Below are 13,748 nucleotides of genomic sequence, written 5' to 3'. Positions count from 1 at the left end.
CTTTTGGACTTCTCTATGGTGACAGATTGCCATTTTGATTGTCCTGTGTCTAATTATTCACCTAATTGAGAACCTTTTCTTGCACTTTTTTAAAAAAAAATTATAGATTGTATTTACCTCGTGATATTTTCTTCTGATAGTTTGATCTACTTTGCATTTTCATTCTTTATCTCTGGAGATTTCATGAGAGCGAGTGTCATGTGGAGCCCAGCAATGTTTGTGAATATTAAGAACTAGAAGGAAAACCTTTAAGGTTGCTCTTATGGGGAATTTCACAGGACTGCTGGACACCCTCAAGCCCAAAAGTGGTGACCCTGCCAATGAAAACTTTATGACAGTTTTAATTTGGGTCTGTACAATATTCTGGCACATACTTGAACCAACACCCAAAAACTTTATTTTAAGGATGCTGTCTGCCTACCAACAGCATAGAAGGGCTCCAGCTTCTCCAGCCCCTGTTACCCTGGTATGACATATCAAACCTCAGAAACTGTTATCTGTTGCTATGAATATCAGTTTCATTTTAACTCAGTTTAAACAGAGAGGCAAAAACATCAGGGGGACTATTTTTTCAGGTTTCTTCAGGGAGAAAAATGAAATTAGAAGACAAAGTGTGTGCAGTTAATGGGCTCCATGAGTCACTAACTGTTTGCAGGAATTTTTTTTCAAGTGTGACCTTTCATTCATATGATAAGCAATACAGAATTAGAAGAAACTAATTCAAAATGATGGCTTGTTTCTACATGGAAAAATCTGAATACAGTGGAACTAACGGAAACCACAAAGATCAGGGTGCCAAGGTTTTAAGAATAGTTTAGGTTTGCAAATAACAGTATGCTTGTAATCTCAACAATACATTTTTCTCTGATAATATACTTTTCCAGAAGTCTTCCAGTGTGGTCCTCTCCTGCTGTGAGCCTTGGATGCTGGAATCAGGCCACTTCCTGTCTGTCTTTACAGGACTCTAAGAAATTCCTGGCTCTCCCCTGGATCCTGACCATCACGTGGCTACAGAAATGGTAACATTTTTGTTTTGCCAGTTGAAATGTTTAATGACACAGGTTCTTTCAGTTTCCTGATGTAGGTGAAGTATGGAGCCCAGCGATGATTTCTTATTCAAGAAACCTACATCCTAGTCCACACAAGAGTGAGCCTCCTCCAACAGTGAGACCCCCTGCATGTGTATGACCTGCGCCTCTGGGGAGAGCAGCTTTAAGATAGTCTAAGCCTGACCAAGGTCTGTCTACATGGTAGACTTAGACCTCTCCAAGTCCCATCCACACTGATGATGTTTACCCATGACTGTGTGCTTCTACAATGAGAACATTTAGACCTGACCTGACCCTCTGTCTACACCAGGACTGGAGACCTGGGTAGGACCTGGCCTGCCTCTGTCCTGGAAAACTCCACGCCTGCATCTGAATGTCAGCGCTCAGATGTCTGGGGTCTGGAGCTGAGGTGGCTGCTCTGGGCAGCGTCCTCTTCTCTGAGGAGCTCCGTGGCCCTCCTGGGGTCGGGGCTGTGGTGGGCTCTGAGTGTCTCCCCCTGCCAGGTTCCCCCTCCCTGGGGCTCATGGAGGCGCCTCAGGTGGCTACCTGGCAATCATTCCAATTTTCCAGCACATTGAGGTTGAGTAGGGAGGCAGGTTCACCTGCTGAACTGATTCCAGGGATCGGGCAAGAAGTCAGCGGGCAGGAGGTGAGGTTGCCGCTGTGATCTCCTTCCAGTCGACTCTCCTCAGAAGAGAACAGGGCTGCCCCCCGGCCTTCAGCCCAGCTCTCCTGTTTTCTCGCCACCTCAGCAGGACAGGAACGACAGAGGCTGCCAGAACCAAGGTCAGTGTTCAACTCTAGCATGAGCTTTCAAACCAGCAAAAAATCGCACAGAACCAAAGTGAAGACAGGAGGGGCCTGCCTTCTCAGGGACCACTGTGGGGAGGGGAGAGGGCCCTTCACTTCTTTCTAGGGTCCCAGGAGGCCCCAGGGACCTGGCTGGTTTACACACTAGGGGCCCGCTGGCCACAGCCATGGTGTCCTGACCGAGGGGATCTATGACCTCAGGTGGGGGGTCTGGGGACTGTGTGAGTCTCACCCCACCTGCATGGTCAGGATTGTGTGTGGGGAGACCCCACACACAAAGCTAAGAAAGAGGGAAGAACATATGAGAGCTCCCGTTGTGTTTAGGATTTATTACTTTGTAGTATTCACTTTACACAGGCCTGTACCTGTTTGCCTCTTTACCCCTGAGAGCTCCCTGGGACTCCTGGGGACTCCTCAGCTTGCTGCTGCTGCTGGTAAGTCTCTTCAGTCATGTCCGATTCTGTGTGACCCCATAGATGGCAGCTCACCAGGCTCCCCTGTCCCTGGGATTCTCCAGGCAAGAACACTGGAGTGGAGTGCCATTTCCTTCTCCAGTGCATGAAAGTGAAAAGTGAAAGTGAAGTCGCTCAGTCGCGTCCGACTCTTAGCAACCCCATGGACCGCAGCCCACCAGGCTCCTCCATCCATGGGATTTTCCAGGCAAGAGTACTGGAGTGGGGGGCCACTGCCTTCTCCCTGGTAATTACTCCAGCATGAGCATAGGGAGAAGGCGGGCAGGCACCTGGTGGATTGACTGCAGGGCACATGGATCAGGCAAAAAGCCAATGGGATCAGGTGAGGTTGCTGCCGTGACCTCCTTCAGGTCGACCGTCCTACTCAGCAGAGACCAGACCTGCCCCTCGTCTTCCAGTCCTGCGTCTGGTGTGTTTTCTCAGCTCCTCAGCGGGACAAGAAAGGACCGAGCCTGCCAGAACCAAGGTTGTGCGCGTAACATTATCATGACAGGTGTAAAAACAGTTAATATCACAGAACCAAAGGGAAAGGGGAGGACTTCTCTGGGGCAACATGGGGAGAGGAGACCGACCCTACCCTTCTTTCTACCGTCCCAGGAGGTTACAGGAACCCCTTCGTTTCCACCTTAGGGGGTCCAACCAGCAGAGACCTGGTGTCCTAACCAAGGGTCGTGGGGTCCCAGGTGCACGGACTGGGGAGGAGGTGTTGCCTTGGAGACTGAGGACCTGTGTCCCCGGTTCAGTCCTGGGGATTGTGTGAGCTCACCCCACCCACATGGGTCAGGATCCTGTACCTGGAGACCCCTGGCTGCTCTTTGCCTGCAGCGCGGCTCGTCCCCTCTGAGATTCCCATCCTCTGAACTGTGGGTGTTGCCCTCATGAACCTGTGATACTTTCTGTTCTCTTCATCTTGTTGCATTCACATGAGGTCAGGCAGCTTCGCATGGGTCATGTTAGTATCACAGCACATCACAGATCCAGTTCATAGGGGTCATCACAGTCCGGCTTCCCCTAGACCGAGCCCAGGTAATTTAATTTGTAATTGAATTGTTATTTTATATTGGAGTAAAGTTTGATTTCTGATGTTTAGTTTTAGGTGTACATGAATTTGATTCATTTATACATAGACATATATCTATTCTGTTTTTTTCATGTAGGTTATTACAGGTTGTTCAGGAGAGGTCCCTGTTCTATCCAGTAGGCCCTTTTTCATTATTGACTTGATATGTATTAGTATGTCTATTTTCATCCCAAACTGTTCATTCATCCCACCTTCAAACTCTGTTTTGATGATATAATTATAATTTGGTTTTCTCAGCCTGTGAGTCTGTTTCTATTTTGTACATTAGTTCATTGGTACGAATTTATAGATTCCACCTGTACGTGATGTCTTAGGGTATTTGTGTTTCTCTCTGACTTACCTTGCATAGAAGAACTTCTTGGTTCGTCCACACTGCTGCCAGTATGATTATTCTGTGCTATGGCCGAGTAGTATTCCAGAGTATAGACGTACCACCGAGTCTTCATTTTTCTGTCAGTGGACATTTCGGTGGAGTCTGTGTCTTGATTATTGTAAATAGTGCTGCCCTGAAAATCAAGGTACATGTGGCACTTTGAAAGGTGATTTTTCTCTGGACCTAAGCAGAGGAACCAGAGAAGGCAATGGCACCCCACTGCAGTACTCTTGCCTAGAGAATCCCATGGACAGAGGAGCCCGGTAGGCTGCAGTCCATGGGGTCGCACAGAGTCGGACACGACTGAAGCGACGCAGCAGCAGCAGCAGCAGCAGAGGAACAAGACTGCAGGATCATATGTCATCTCTGTGCTTAGTGTTTCAAGGAACCTCCGTGCTGTTTTCCATAGTGGCCTCGCCATTTACATTTCCCCCAGGATTGCAGGAGGCTCTGCACATCCTCTGCGGTGTTTATTCTTTGTAGATCTTTTTGATGATGGCTATTGTGACCAGTGTGAGGTGATACCACCTGTAGTTTTGACTGGCATTGATTTAATAATTATTGATGTGGAGTATCTTTCCATGTACTTTTATTATTTTATGCCTTGTGAGTACAATTTGCCTCTTGAAACTGGCTTCCTGAAACTTGGCCCCGTTTGGAATTCTTTTCTGATGATTTATCCCAGGACATCTCTTGAGGGCAGGTGTCATTGAAAGCCCTGTTGGACTTGTGACCATCAGGAGCCCTTCAGCATCTGTTTCATGGCTTCCCTGCTGGCTCAGTGGTAAAGAATCTGCCTGCAACGCAGGAGACTTGCAGGAGACATGGGTTCAACCCCTGGGTCGGGAGGATCCCCTGGAGTAGGAAATGGTAAGCCACTCCAATAGGCTTGCTTGGGAATCTCATAGACAGAGGGGCCTGGTGGGCTACAGCCCACGGAGTTGCAAAGAGTCAGACAGGACTGAGTGAGTAAACAACAACGGCACCTGTTTTAAGGTGTATAAGGTGTCTATAAGGTGTATTATTGTTCTGAGCCAGCTCTTTACTCCCTGCACACCCTCCACATTTCTTTGTTGGCAACTGTAAGTTTCTTTTTCTAAGTCTGTGAAGCTGTTTCTCCTTTGTAATGAAGTTCATTTGTATGCATTTTTTCGATTACACCTAGAAGTGACATCATATGACACGTGTCTGTCCCTGTCTCCCTTACTTCACTTGGAATAATCATCTCAAGCTTCTTTTCTGAAGCTGGACTTGACATTATTTGCTGCTTCTTTATGGTTGAGAAATACTGCATTGTGTACGTGTATCCTATCATGCATCCATTCAGCTGTGATTTCTAGTTAGCTTGCTTCCCAGCCTTGTCTATTGTACCCTGTGGGGCCGAGATTGCTGAGGTTCCTGTGTCTTTTAAATTTTGTATTTTCTTCAGGTTTATGCCCAGGCGTGGGATTGCTGAGTCCTAAAGTATTTCGATGGTATTTTTTAAATGAACCTCCATACTGTTCTCCTTGCTGGATGTTCATGTGTGGATTGCGACCACCAGTGCAGGAGGGTTCTCTTGTCTCCATACCCTCTCCAGCATTTATTCTTTCTTATTTATTCCTTTGTCTTTGGTTGCACTGGGGCTTGGTTGCTGAGTACAGACTTTCTCTATCTGCGGCGAGCAGAGGCTGCTCTCTAGTTTCACGGTGCAGGCTTCTCATTGCGGGGCCTTCTGATCGCAGAACGCAGGCTCTCGAGTGCCAGGCTTCGGTAGTTCCAGCACGAGGGCTCACTAGTGGTGGTTCAAGAGCTTGGCTGTCCCACAGATGTGGAATCTTCCCAGACCAGGGACTGAAATTGTGAGTCTTGCATTTGCAGACAGATTCTTAACCACTGCACCACCAGGGAAGTCCTAGCATTTATTCTTAAAGATGTTTTGAGATGGCCATTCTGACCAATGTGAGTGATTGCCTCATTGGACTCATTTGATTTGCGTCTTTCTAACACTTAGTGATGCTGAGCATCTTTTCATGTGCCTAAGTGCAATCTGCAGGCCTTCCTCAGAGAAATATCCATTTCAATCTTTGGTCCATTTTGTTCTTGGGTTGTATTTATTTTTGCTATTGAGTTGCATGAGCTGTCTGTATGTTTTAGAGATGAATCCTTTGTGGGTATCTTCCTTTGCAAATCTTTCTTCCTATTCTGAAGATTGTGTCTCTTGTTTAGGGTTTCCTTTGGAATCCAAATGGTTTTGTGGTTAAAGAGGGCCCATTTTCTGATTTGTGGTTTATTTTTCATTATTCTAGGAGGTAGATCCTCCACAAACTTGCTACATTTTATGTCAAATTGTGTCCTGCTTATATTCTTCTCAAGGTTTTCATAATATCCATCATTACATTTCGATATTTATACTATTTGAAGTTTATTTTGTGCATGGTGTTAGGAAGTTTTCTAGTTTCATTTTCATGGTCGAAGGAACCTTCCCAGTGTCCTCCATAGTGGCTGTTACCAACGTTCATCCCAAACATCCGTGGAGGATGGTTCCCTTGTCTGCACACCCTCTCCAGCACTTACTGTTTGTAGTTGTTGAGTCGCTCAGTCATGTCCGACTCTTTGCGACCCCATGGACTGCAGCACGCCAGGCTCCCCTGTCCTTCACCATCTCCCAGAGCTTGCTCAAACTCATGTCCATTGAGTTAGTGATGCCACCCAACCATCTCATCCTCTGTTGTCCCCTTCTCCTCCCGTCTTCAATCTTTCCCAGGATTAGGGTCTTTTCAAGTGAGTCAGTTCTTCGCATCAGGTGGGCAAAGTATTGGAGTTTCAGCTTCAACATCAGTCCTTCCAATGAATAGTCAGGACTGATTTCCTTTAGGATGGACTGGTTGGATGTCCTTGCAGTCCAAGGAACTCTCAAGGGTCTTCTCCAACACCACAGTTCAAAAGCATCAATTCTTCAGTGCTCAGCTTTCTTTATAGTCCAACTCTCACATCCATACATGACCGCTGGAAAAGAGCAGGCCCACAGGCTTGTGAACTGAAAGGTGTCCCTCAGCCCAGGTGATCAAGCTGTAGTTACAGGAAATGTCCACACGGAGGTAGCACTTCTTCATTCTCAACTCTGGGCCTCCTGACAGAGCCTTAAGGAGAGTCAGCTTCCTGGGCTGGCAATTCGAGTGGAATGAGCCTGAGGAACACTCCAGGGCTTGTGCGTCACTACTTCTTCTCCCTAAAGTTTCTTCCCTCCTCTCCAGCCTCCTTCCAGCCTGGACCACAACCCCCGCTGACGTGCCTGGGAGGCTGCACTCGCAGGATGGAGACTTGAATTGGGGACCCCATCACCAGGACCCCTGGTGACTAGGTGAGCTTTCCAAGGTCCTCGAAGGCAGAGGGTGTGCCCCCATCCTTTGCGTGCTCGAGGGAGTGTGGCCCCAGACCGAGCAAACCAGACCATGCAGGTGTACTCGGTCTCTAAATTAAGGGCCCCTCTCCTGTGCCACGCCCCCACCCCAGTCACGGGAACCAAGCCTCTCAGGTTCCAGGGAAGGGGTAGCAGCCCGTCAGGGAGGCTGGAAGGAATGAAACATATTGCTGTTATTTCTTTTCATTTTCTTGAATCTCATGCCAGTGCTATGTTTGAGTAGAGCTGATCTGCAGTTTGAGCTTGTCTTCAGTGCACAGATGCTTGATTCCGTTGTGACATATACAGGCAGTGCAGCTATTCTTTTTTGGATTCTTATTCCATAGAGGTGATTGTAGAAGCCAGAGAAAAATTCCCTGTGCTGAACATCAGATTCTTGTGCAGTATCTATGTCAAAGGAAGGAAAGAGGAAATCCTTGTGGATTATTATAGACAGACTTCTGTGTAAGGGCTTTCCGTGTATTTCTCTCTCTCTTTTTTATTCTGCTCGAAGGTTCATCATCTGCAGTTTTGTTCATCTGGCTGATTTCACTTAGGATATGAACCTCCAAGGTCCACCCTTCTGGGCATCAGTGGCATAATTTCATCATTTCAGTGGTGCTTTTTTGTGCTGAGTAATAGTCCCTGTTGTGTGTGTGTGTACACACACACACACGTAGATATACACATCTTGTGTGAGCTCTCAGCTGTTGGTGGCAATTCTATGGTTCTGTGTCTTGGTTACTGTAAGTAGTAGTACAGTGAGTGCTGGGGTGCATTTGTCTTTTTGAAGACTGGTTTCCTTGGACTAAAGGCCCAGGTGTGGGAATGTCAGATCCTAGCTCTGGTCTCTTGAGAGGTATTTTTTTTTCTCCCTAGCATTCAGAGTGTCCTTTCCAGTGACTCTTGCCAATGTCCCTTTCCACCGACTGTGTAGGGGGGTTCCCACCCCTCCCAGCTCTCTCCTACATTTATTGCTAGTAGACGTTTGGTAATGGCCATTCTGAGTAGTATGGTTTGACCTTGGTTGTCATTTTTCTATTTTCCTGTACTAATTAAGGATGCTGAGCATCTTGTCCCATGGCCATTTGGTGTTATTTTATTGTTCTTTCATTAAAGGGTACGAGGACAATTTACCTGTTGCAGATGGCTTCTTGAAAGCTGTCTGTGTTTGGGATTTGTGTTTGAAATACCAGCCCCAGGGTGTTTCCTGAGGGCAGTTGTCGTTAAGAGCCCCCCAGGACTTGTGAGTTGCAGGTGTGAGTCAGCACTGGTAGCCAAGTTGTAGTTCCAGGAAATGTGCACAGGGTGACAACCCTTCCTCAGGCCCAACTCTCGTTCCTGGGGCTGCGAGGTCCTTGGGGGAGATTGGATTGCCAAGCTGTGAATTCGAGTGGAATGTGCCTGAGGAAACACTCAAGGGTTTGTGTCTCACTACTTCTTCCCCCTAAAGTTTCACCACCACCCGCTCCGGGCTGCTCCCAGCCTGAACCACAAGCCATGCTGAACAGGTCTAGGAGGCTGCACTCTCAAGAAGGAGGCTTGAAATGGGAACCCTGGCACCAGGTGACCTAGAGGCTAGGTGAATTTTACCAAGGGCTGGAGGTCAGAGGGCTGGGTACACTGGGGACTTTGTTCCCAGCCAAGCAAGCCAGACAGGACAGGTTGAAGAGGAGGCTCGCTTACGGGCGCCTGTTCCACTTTGTCTGCCCCATCCCATGCAGCCATGGGACCCGAGCCTGCTCGGGCTCCAGGGATGGGTGAGCAGCCCAAGTCAGGGAGACTGGAGGGAACATAATAGGCATTGCTTTTCTTTTACTTTTCTTAAATCTCCAATTTTGTGCTTGTCAGTATCCAGTCACCTGATTCCATTATGACATATCCGTACAGCAGCTCTCTTCTTTTGGGGGATTCTTTGCTGTAGAGGTTATTGCAGAAGCCTGAACCATGTTCACCATGAACATGCTGAAACTCATGTCCTGAGACACAGCTCTGCTGAGTTGCCTAGGAGGCTGCCCTCTCAGGATGGAGACTTGAACTGGGGACCCCATCAGCAGGACCCCTGGCAACTAGGTGTGTTTTCTGAAGTCCTTGAAGTCAAAGGGTGTGCCCCCATCCTTTGGTTGCAGGAGGGAGTGTGGTCACAGACCGAGCCAGCCAGACAGTGGAGGGGTACCAGGGTTCTAAACTAGGGGCCCCCTTCCCAGTCTCACGACCACACCCCTGGTGGGGGCTTCCCTGGTAGCTCAGATGTTAATGCATCTGTCTGTAATGTAGGATACCAGGGTTCGATATGTTGGTTGGGAAGAACTCCTGGAGAAGGGAATGGCTACTCAATCCATTATTCATGCCAACAGGATTCCATGGAGAGGGGAGCCTGGCGGACTGCAGTCCTCAGAGTTTCAAAGAGTCTAACACCATTGAGACTAACACTTTTACTTTCAGATTTCTAGTATCATGACCAAACACAGTTCAGCCATGGGAACAAACCCTCCTCAGGCTCCAGGGATGGGTTAGCAGCCCAAGTCAGGGAGGCCACAGGGAATGAGATAGATATTTCTTGTATTCCTTTTTATTTTCTTTAATCTCATTTAGATGCTAAGCTAGATATAGTTGATTTGCAGTTTTGTACTTTTCATCAGTGTACAGCTGCTTGAATCAGTTATGACATATACACACAGGATATCTTTCCTTTTTGGAATCTTTTTCCAGAGAGCTTATTGCAGAAGGTCAAGAAAAGTTCCCTGTGCTGAACATCAGAATCTTCTGTAGCATCTATCAGAAATACAGATTTTATGTGAATGTGGAAGGAAGGAGGAAGTGAGATTATTCTTGTGGATTATCCATACATATATAGATCTTGGTGTATATGTTGCAGTAATGGATTTGTTTGTATATATTAGTCCCAACCTTCTGCATATCATACTGGCCCTTTACATTTTTTTAAATATATAATTCTTTGATTTCTCAGCTCCTTTTATCTCATTTTAATTTTGCCAGGAATGTTCTTTATCTGCTAGTTTCTTTCTTTGTCTAGCAGATTTCACTTAGCACGTGATCCTTCAAGGTCCAGCCTTGTAGAGAAGAGTGGAAAGTACCATACTTTCAGTAACACTTTCTATGGCTGAGTACTAGTCCACTGTATATACGTACCACATCTCGTTTAAGCTTTAGCTGTGGGCGGAAATTTTGTGGTTCCTGCCTTGCTTATTGAAGCTGTGCTACAGTGAACAGTGAGTGTATGTCTCTCTATGAATGGTGGTTTTCTTGGGATTTAGAACTGCTCATGTCATACCTTGAAGCTTCCAGGCGTATGCTCACTTCGTGAATAAATAGGAGGCCTCTAGTTAGAGGTTCAGCTTGTTTATAACTACGAGGCCTGTAGGTAGACTCTCAGCTCATGGACACAGTGATGCTCTATTCAGACTGTCAGGTCATGTATGAGTTTAAGGCCTCTAGGCACACCCTCAGAGCATCTGTCCAATGAGGCTTCTAGGCAGAATTTCAGCTCATGTATTACTATGAGGCTACTAGGCATATCTTCAGTTCGTGTATAAATACGAGGCCACAAAGAAGATGCTAAGATGGTGTATAACTAGGAGACCTCTAGGCGGATGCTCAGATTGTATACAACTATGAGGACTCAGGCTGGTGCTCAGCTCCTGTATAACTATGAGGCCTCTATGAAGATGCTCCGCTCCCGTGTAACTATGAGGCCTCTATGAAGACGCTCAGCTCCCGTGTACCTATGAGGCCTCTATGAAGACGCTCAGCTCCCGTGTAACTATGAGGCCTCTGTGAAGACGCTCAGCTCCCGTGTAACTATGAGGCCTCTATGAAGACGCTCAGCTCCTGTATATCTATGAGGCCGCTATGAAATGCTTGGGTGGTGTATAACTACGAGCCCTAAGGGAGAGTCTCGGCTGGTGTGTAACTATGAGGCCTCTAGGCAGACACTCGGCTCTTTTGGGTCTATGAAGCCTCTGTGCAGACACTCGCTCATATTTGTCTAGAGGCTTCAAAACATGCCGGGGTCCAGCCCCGGTGGATCCAGTGTAATTCGAAGGTGGGGACGGAATCGGCGTCCTAGGAAAAAACTTATTTAATTACAGATATAGAGAGAGATCAGAAACGGATAGTGTAGTAGGAAAATTAGTGGAGAAAAAGGAGGCTGAATAACTTGGTTTACGTGGAATACCAATCACCACCTACGTAGGCCACAGGCGTCTTTCCGTTCTCCCAAAGGAGAGGAGGCACTGAGGCCTCCCCGGTCCGATCTTAGAAGCCCAGGCAAAATTAGTAGGCTTGGTGAGTACCCACGTACCAGATGGGAATTCAGCCAGAAGGGGAGAAAATGACACGGGGGAATCAGTCTTTCCAGAAACTGATCCAATTTCTTTATTTTTCAGGTTTGCTTATATAGCTTTTGTTATACATAAGGATGAAGACAGAGTCACGCAGGGGTCAGCAGACCTGACCCTTGTCATAATCAGGTGCTTCATATAAAATTATACAAAGTTCTTAGGGGTTTTACATCATCTGGCCATGAGGCCTGCTGACATTTTATGATCCTTTCTTTCTGATAACCAAAAAACTTATTTTTTCCAAGGGTGTTTTTTCTTAAACCAGGCACCACCCTCTGAAGGTAGCAGATAAAGTTGCATTCCTATAGGGTGAGGGTGTAATGGGTTACAATCAAGAAAGGAACTTACTTAGCCTGAGGTTTAACATGATTAAAGGTTAATACTTATTTTTCCTATATGCTAGTTGTATTCATTATAAGGGCAGGGAATATGGAAATTTAGCAGCAAATATTGGCTCAACAAATGAAAACCCTTCACCAATGCTCCCCTTAAGATCTATTTAGTCTTAAGATAGTGATAAAGTTACATTTTTGCATAGCAAGGACACAGTGATTTATAACAAAGTACAGTGATCTATAACAAAAGAGAAAATTTGTTAACTCAAAAAGTCTAGTATTGCTAACATAAAAAACTACTCTATTTCCTTTTCTATATCCCAAATACATTGATTAATATATTCCCAGGTGCCTAAGGATATGGAGGCCTGGCGGCAGTCCTTGACTCAACAATGAGAAAAGCCCTAAGCTAATTAAGACTTTCAAAATACTCCAAACTCTCTGTGCTGTTTATGGTTGAGAGGTGGTCACACAAGCTAGTCTGTTATCAGAGAGGTTTGACCTGAGACACCCTTGTCAGGGCAGGGAATTAGCAGTAAACACTGGCACAACAAATGAAAAAACCCTTCACCAATATAATTTTTAATCAACCCACTATACTATACTAATAATTTTCTAACTTCTCAAAAGAGTCTGTATTTAGAAAGTTTTAAAGCATCTCGTGCCTCTCATGGTTGGGAGGCTGTAAACAATCACATGTGACTGGACGAACCTGCCCAGGTGGGCTAGAGAACCTTCAGAGGAGTTTGTAAGTTGAAACACTCTTGTCACGCCCAGGAATTTTTATTAACTGGGGCTGCAAGTTTACTCCTTCTCCGAGAGAAATGGTGATGGGGGAGAGCATAAAACAGACTCTGGTTTTGAGGGTAGATGCTCGGGAACAGGGGGTTTCCTGAGGCTTGATCACGCCTTCCTCATGACCTTTGCCATGGGTGGAGTTCCTCACGCTGGCTCCCGGCAAAGACACATAATCGTGTATAAATATGAGGCCTCAATGTAGACACTCAGCTCATGTACAATTATGAGGCCTCTAGGCGGACGCTCAGCTATTGAGGATCTATGAAGCCTAGAGCCAACACTCAGCCACTGATGGGTCTAAGAGGCCTCTAGATGCTCAGCTTGTTTCTGTCTAGAGGCCTCATCTCCTGTATAATTATGAGGCCTCTACACAGAAGCTCGTCTTGTGTTGCTGTGAGGGCTCTAGGCAGACTCTGAGATCCTGTGGACCAATGAGGCTTCTAGGCAGATGTTCAGCATGTGTGTAACCATCAGGCCTCTAGCAGACGCTCAGCTTGTGTGTAACTGTGAGGACTCAGGTCAGACACTCAGCTCCTATGTGTCTATGAGGGCTCTAGGCTGATGCTCAGCTCACGTCTGTCTAGAGGCCTCAGACAGAATCTCGCTCGTGAATAAAAAGAAGCCTCTAGGCAGAAGCTCTCATGTGCCTGTCTGCAGCTTCAAGGAAGATGCTCAGCTCCCGTATAACTGTGGGGCCTGAGGGCAGACTCTCAGCTGGTGTGTAACTTTGAGGCCTCTAGGGAGATGCTCATCTTCTGTGTTCCTATGAGGCCTCTAGGCAGGTGTGCACCTCATGTCTGTCAGGAGGCCTCAAGGCAGACCCTCAGCTCCTGTATAACTTGAGGCCTCTAGGCAGACACTCAGCTCACATGTAACTACGAGCCTCTAAGCAGAAGCTCAGCTCCTGTATAACTGAGGCCTCTAGGTGGATGCTCAGCTGTCTTACTAGGAGGTCTTTAGGCAGAAGCTGAGCTTGTTTATAGCTATACAGCTTCTAGTAAGACATCTTTTGTGAGCCTATGGGGCCTCTAGGCTTTCACTCACTGGTGTTCCAAGAAAGCCCCCAGGCAGACGCTCACCTTG

Source organism: Capricornis sumatraensis, chromosome 8 (genome assembly GCF_032405125.1).
Source record: "Capricornis sumatraensis isolate serow.1 chromosome 8, serow.2, whole genome shotgun sequence".
Lineage (NCBI taxonomy): Eukaryota > Metazoa > Chordata > Mammalia > Artiodactyla > Bovidae > Capricornis > Capricornis sumatraensis.
This window is presented reverse-complemented; position numbering follows the sequence as displayed.